Here is a 5,896-nt window from a genome sequence, read left to right as displayed (position 1 = left end):
CCTAGAGGGTGCTGAGAAAATGTGATACCCAGCTCTTCTTTGGCCACGTACTCTGTCTTTTATTCCTCTAGCTAATGGGAGAAATTAGAACTAGAATTCAAGGTTGACTGTGTCTGATGAGTACTGTCTCACGTGTGTCTCTATGTAAGTTCCCACTTAATTAAAGGGGAAAAAGTAATTTCTGTAGGTCCACTCTTGGGATTAGAAAGTTAGATCTTAATTAGACTAATTTAGTAAGTAGGGCAATATGATGTGTGCTGCAGTTATAGTTCTTTTTATAAACAATTCATTTGAAATCTCCACTCTCAATGCTTATCATGGCTATACCCAGAAATGATTTCTTCTAGTCTTTAACAGATCCTGAGGTCCTAATTTGATGTTCTCAAATTCCCTGCCATCATCTAACATAGCCAACAACTGATGTACTCAAAAGAATACTTACCTAAATGTTGAAATTGGGTGGTGGTATTAGGAAACAGGACCCAACTCCCAGAACTTCTCCTGGCTGGTTGCCTATTGCTGCCCTAGATTCAATATCACCCTTAGAACCAGGCAAGAGAGTTTGGGTCCCCTGTTATAAACCTCTTCTGTCTATGCTATCTCTCCAAGGAGTCAAAGTCTGCAAAACCAAGGGTTATGCCCATCCAAAGCTTGGGACTCTATCTTCTAAGCCAAGTTCTGGATACCTGAAAGCCCACAATTCACTTTCTAAACAGCCCAAGCCCACTTTCAACATATATGTAGGGCATTCCTAGAGTCTGTTTTCTCTGGGAAATAATGCACAGCTATAGGGCCCACTCCAAAACCCAAGGAAGGGCCAAAGGACTGTTTTTTGCAGGAACATAGATGGAGCTTAGATTTATAGATTGAGATAAGCATGTAACCAGATCCTTCCTAGGGTGCAGTAGAGGCAGGAATAGAGGAAAAAAGGAATGGGTTACCTCCTTTAGGGCATAAGGGACTGGCTCTCCTTATGCTGTCATCTATTGTTACAGAAACCCAGTGAATTCAAGTATTGTAAACTCTAACCTGACCTTTCAGGTTATTATGAAGGTTTATTTATTGCAGTAGGAGAATAGACATATTTTCTTTAAATTATTGGCTTGATTTACAGCTTTATTACTTGGGCATATGGTATGTGGGCCTCCATTTATATTCTTTCCAGGGGCTAACAAATGTTAGGGGTCAGCATGCCTAGATTCTTAGGAGTTTCCAGAAAAAATGCAAATGCTTTTTTAAGGTATGACTTTTTGCCCTAACTCTAAAGTATTTGTTTGAGAGGCTAAGCTGGACAGGAAGAGACAAAAACGAATTCCTCTGACAACTTAAACTGGAATCAGATTAGGCAGCACAGCCTGTTTATGTCTCTTCCAAGCCCAGAGCTACATTTCTTCTCTTTATAGTCAATCTTCAAACGCAAGGGAAGGTGAATCTAAGGAAATTCCTAAAGAAGGGGAGTGGAAGATAAAGGGTTCACTTTAAGACTCAGAGAACATCAGACTAAAACCATCTCTAGGATTCTTGTATCTGAGACTGACCGTGGGCCCTGAAAGACATTTTCTCTATCTACACCTGGCTATGGTTTCTTAGTGAAGAGACACGGAAAATTACCATCGAGATATTATTTGTATTTCTTGGGCATTTATTAGGTTAAAAAACTATAGGTTGAATATTTTCTTCCATGACTCATATTGCTGTTATAATTAAGTCCAGAACAAAAATCACTTTCAAGAGTTGTCATAGATTGGCACCTAAAATTGGAAGACCTGAGGCTAAGATTATTGCGCACGAGTAGATTGAGAAATGTTCTCGAGCAGTGCCCTTTAGAGAACCATGCTTCGGTGAGATCAGCGTGTGCCCAGGTGTGCCCTAACTTATAAACACAGCCTTCAGTGATGCATCAGCCAGAGCCAGGATTGCTGTTTCCCAACATTCAAGTAGCAGCATGAATGCTAAAAATTCAAATTTCTTACTGTCCTTCAACTGGTAAATTAATCCTGCAGTATTTCTTTATTATTATTATTAAGCGTCTAGGTATCTCACCATTCATGGAATTTTATGGAACCTAATATGAGAGTACAGTTCTGATGTTAATAAAGTTTGTAATGGCAATATTATTCACCACTGATCTGCTGATCAACTGCCATGTTTTCGGGCAGGTCAAAATGTGGGAACATTAGCCATAAGGTCTGTTTTCAAGCTTGACCTTATACCCAGCTATGTGGCAATGTAAGTCCTCATAACGCCTGACCTTTACAGGACTCACCCTGTGTGTAAGCAGGTTAGGTGGCTGCCTTGGACACATGATTTTGGAGGCTGCAAACCCTCCCTATTTCCAATATTTTTAAACATCTACTCTGCACCCACTATTGTACTAAAACGTTTGCTGAATGCTAGAGCTAGGAAGACATAGACTTTGCTTTCCAGCTCATTAGTGCTGTGAAAGTAGCAGACGTGGTTGACTTGCCAAGGTTGCGGAACTCTTGTAGGAAAGGTGCTCTTTGTCATTAAGTAACTAGGTCTCTATGCTGCCTGTGTTAAAAATGCAAACATGGAAGATAAAACTCACTGGTCTATTAATATCTATATTAGTTAGGTAAAGGCTAAGCTGCTATTAAAAATGTAGGTCCCAAACATAGTGGCTTTACAAGATCCGTCAGTTCTTAGGACATGTCATTATCTGTATGAGCAAAACTAAATGGCAGATAAGTCCATGTTCTGGCTCGAGGCAAGGGAAAAGAACACATGTTGGGGACAAGCGATTTTTTTTTAAACCAATGAAGTAGACATTGCACTCACCACTTCCACTCATATTCTCTTAGTTGGTGACAACTAAGTCACATCCCAGAGTCAGTTGCAAAGGAGGCTGGAAAATGTAGTCTTAGCTGTGTAGCCACATACCCAGTTTGAACTCGATTACTATAGAAGAATATGAGTATGGATTTTGATAGACAACTAGCAGTCTCTACCACAGAATCATTCAAAAATGTCAGCATTTTCTGCATAGTCCCTTCAATGCAGTAGCTATTGCGTTAGTAAAATCTTGAAGTTATGGGATATAGAGCAGGAATATTTTTAACAGGGAGAGGGTGAATAAGCACTCTGCAGACTACTTGAGACTGATTGTGAGTTGAGCGTGCAGACAAGACTACAGTTGCCTAAGATAAACTTGGAGACACTCTGAGGGATCCCGTGGAACAAAGCAGAGCAGGTAGTAGGACAAGGTCAATATTTTCCCAGAGCTGTCTGCCAGCACATCAGTAATGATAATACGCACACATTCACTTTTTGCCAACCATGTTATACCTATACTTGCCTTTCCGATTGGGAAAGTAATATAGGTACGGACATTACTTTTGGGTGTTTCTTTATGTAAAATTGTTTTAGTGTTATCAGAAAAATCATTTTAAATTAATGTATTTACACTTGAGAGATTTCATACTTTTTTTTCCCCTTTTTGATATCCTTATTTGGATTTTTTTAAGAAAAATTTAAACTACACAATGAAGATTATAGGCATATATTTATACTTACTCATTAAAGGTTTTTGAAATGCTTGTTGTTTCTGGGATTCGGTAGTTATGTGATGATCTGGCGCCACCCAGCAGACCAAGCAAACATTGACTTTGTTCCCTCTTACAACACAAGGCTGAGAGCGGAGCTAGCAGACAGGAAAGCATTCCTGGTGGTGAACTGAAGCAGCTTCCACCAAAACAGCCTGTCTTGCCTGGTCCACTAGGCAGTCAGGCCATTCGGAAACTACTAGGAGAAAACTGATCTTTTGAATTAGATTATTATTATTTCTTTTTTACTATTTTTTTTAAGTGTATTTATTTTTAAGAGAGAGACACTGAGTCGGCAGGGGCAGAGAGAGAGAGGGGGACATTGGATCTGAAGCAGGCTCTGTGCCGACAGCAGAGAGCCTGATGTGGGGCTCAAACCCACGAACTGTGAGATCGTGACCTGAGCCGAAGGCAGATGCTTAACTGACTGAGCCACCCAGGTGCCCCAGATTCTTATTTTCTAAATGCCAAATTCTACACCCCAAATTAGAATTTTCCCACCTTTTACAATTTCCATTTCTCCCCTTCTTTTCAAGAATAAAGTTGGGATTTGGCTCTTTATTGCCACAACTTAAAGTCCTTCTTTAAGTCCTCAAAGTCTTAAGGAGAAACATCTTATTTATGGCACTGTAGTTTAGATTTCCCTAATATTTGCCTCTTTTCCACACACCCTTTCAATCTCCTGAGTTCCCTGGAGGGTACCTCCATTGTATAAATTATAAAGAAAAGTGTATTAAAACTTTCTACTCTTTGTTGTGAAAGATAATAAGTAGGCTTTTGCCCAAATTGCCTTTAAGTATCATTGCATTCTTCTTTATAAATGTATCGCTTTTCTAGACCCTTCGCACAGTGCTGTTGATCACAACATAGTATCAAGGGCTAATTATCTCTGAAGATGTCACTTAGGCCAAAAATCAACATAATACAAAGGAAACTATGATAATCACTCCAGTTGGGAAGAGTTTATTGGCCACTTAAATTGAACAAAGGGCCTGCTCATCTTTCTTATAGCTTGTAGTAGACTTTTTAATTATTGGTGACACCAGTTATTGATTTCAAGTCAGAAGTTCCTATTCAGAGTAAAAGTCAAGGTCCCCGAAAGGTTAACTTCTATTAACTTTTTCTTCACCTGCACTTCTCATTCAGTCTTCAATTCAGTATGATCAGGTTTCCATCCCTTTTCTTCATGAAAGTCATTCTGTTAAAGAGTCGGGAGAAATGTTCCATTCTCTAAATACAAGGAATGTGCTTCAGTCTCCACTGTCTTGTAACATTTAGCTCCCCTGAGTACTATCCTCTTTTTGAATTCATGTCTCTCCTTGGTTTTCTTGACATACTTTTTTCTGATTATTATCCCGTCCTTTCCTTCTTTGTCTCCATCACAGTTTCCGCTTCCTCTACCTACTGTTTCTGACACAGAGTTCAAGGGTCTGTATTTGGCCTTATACTTGTGTCTTGGTATCTTTCAACCATTCCATTGACATCAGTCACTGTGACTATCTCTGACTTTAACTATTCAGTTGCCTATGGACATTTCCCACAATGTCTCACAGATAGCAAATTATCCAAAGCGAATTCATTGCCTTTCTTGTCAGTTGTGATTCTCTTCCTTACACTATTTTGATGAAAAGCATCCATCCAGTCTCCCAGCAAGAGTCCTTGAAGATTCTAGGAGTCTTCCTATTGCCACTTCCTACCTGTACCAACCATCCAAGAACTAACTAGTTTCTATGAATGTTAGAAACTAAATACATCTCCAGTTTATTATCTTTTCTCTACCCCACTTCTTTCTTCATAAATTCAGCCCATTATCATCTCTTACTAGGTAACTGTAATAATTACTAATGAACAGTCAATCTCTCTCTCTCTCTCTCTCTCTCTGCCTCCTTCAAAACTTCTTTGACAATTCCATCAGAGCGGAAACTGCAAATCTGATCTTATTATTTCCTTATTATAAAGTTGTTCTATTAATTATTGGCCAAAGGATGTTGAGAAATATCCTACTAAAATTATAAATTCATCCATTTCTTTTTGCAAAAATGTTATAGCCTCCTGTGAATTTGTGTATATTTCTGTAAAGTTGTGCTTCACTTACTTTTAGGCTCCATTGTTGGGAGCATGCACATTTAGACAAATTAGATCTCTTTGATTAGTTGACTTAGTTATCATTATGAAAATCTCTATCTTTGGTAATACTCTTTGTTTTGGAGCCTACATTATCAGATATTAATATAACCATACTAACTCTGCTCTGATTGGGGTTTACATGGTATGTCTTTTTCTATCCTTTTACTTTCAAACGATCCATGTTGCATTTAAAATGCAATTCTTGT

This window comes from Lynx rufus, unplaced genomic scaffold (assembly GCF_022079265.1).
Source record: "Lynx rufus isolate CCGP_SWC_20201006 ecotype Redwood Valley unplaced genomic scaffold, mLynRuf1.p SCAF_5, whole genome shotgun sequence".
Lineage (NCBI taxonomy): Eukaryota > Metazoa > Chordata > Mammalia > Carnivora > Felidae > Lynx > Lynx rufus.
This window is presented reverse-complemented; position numbering follows the sequence as displayed.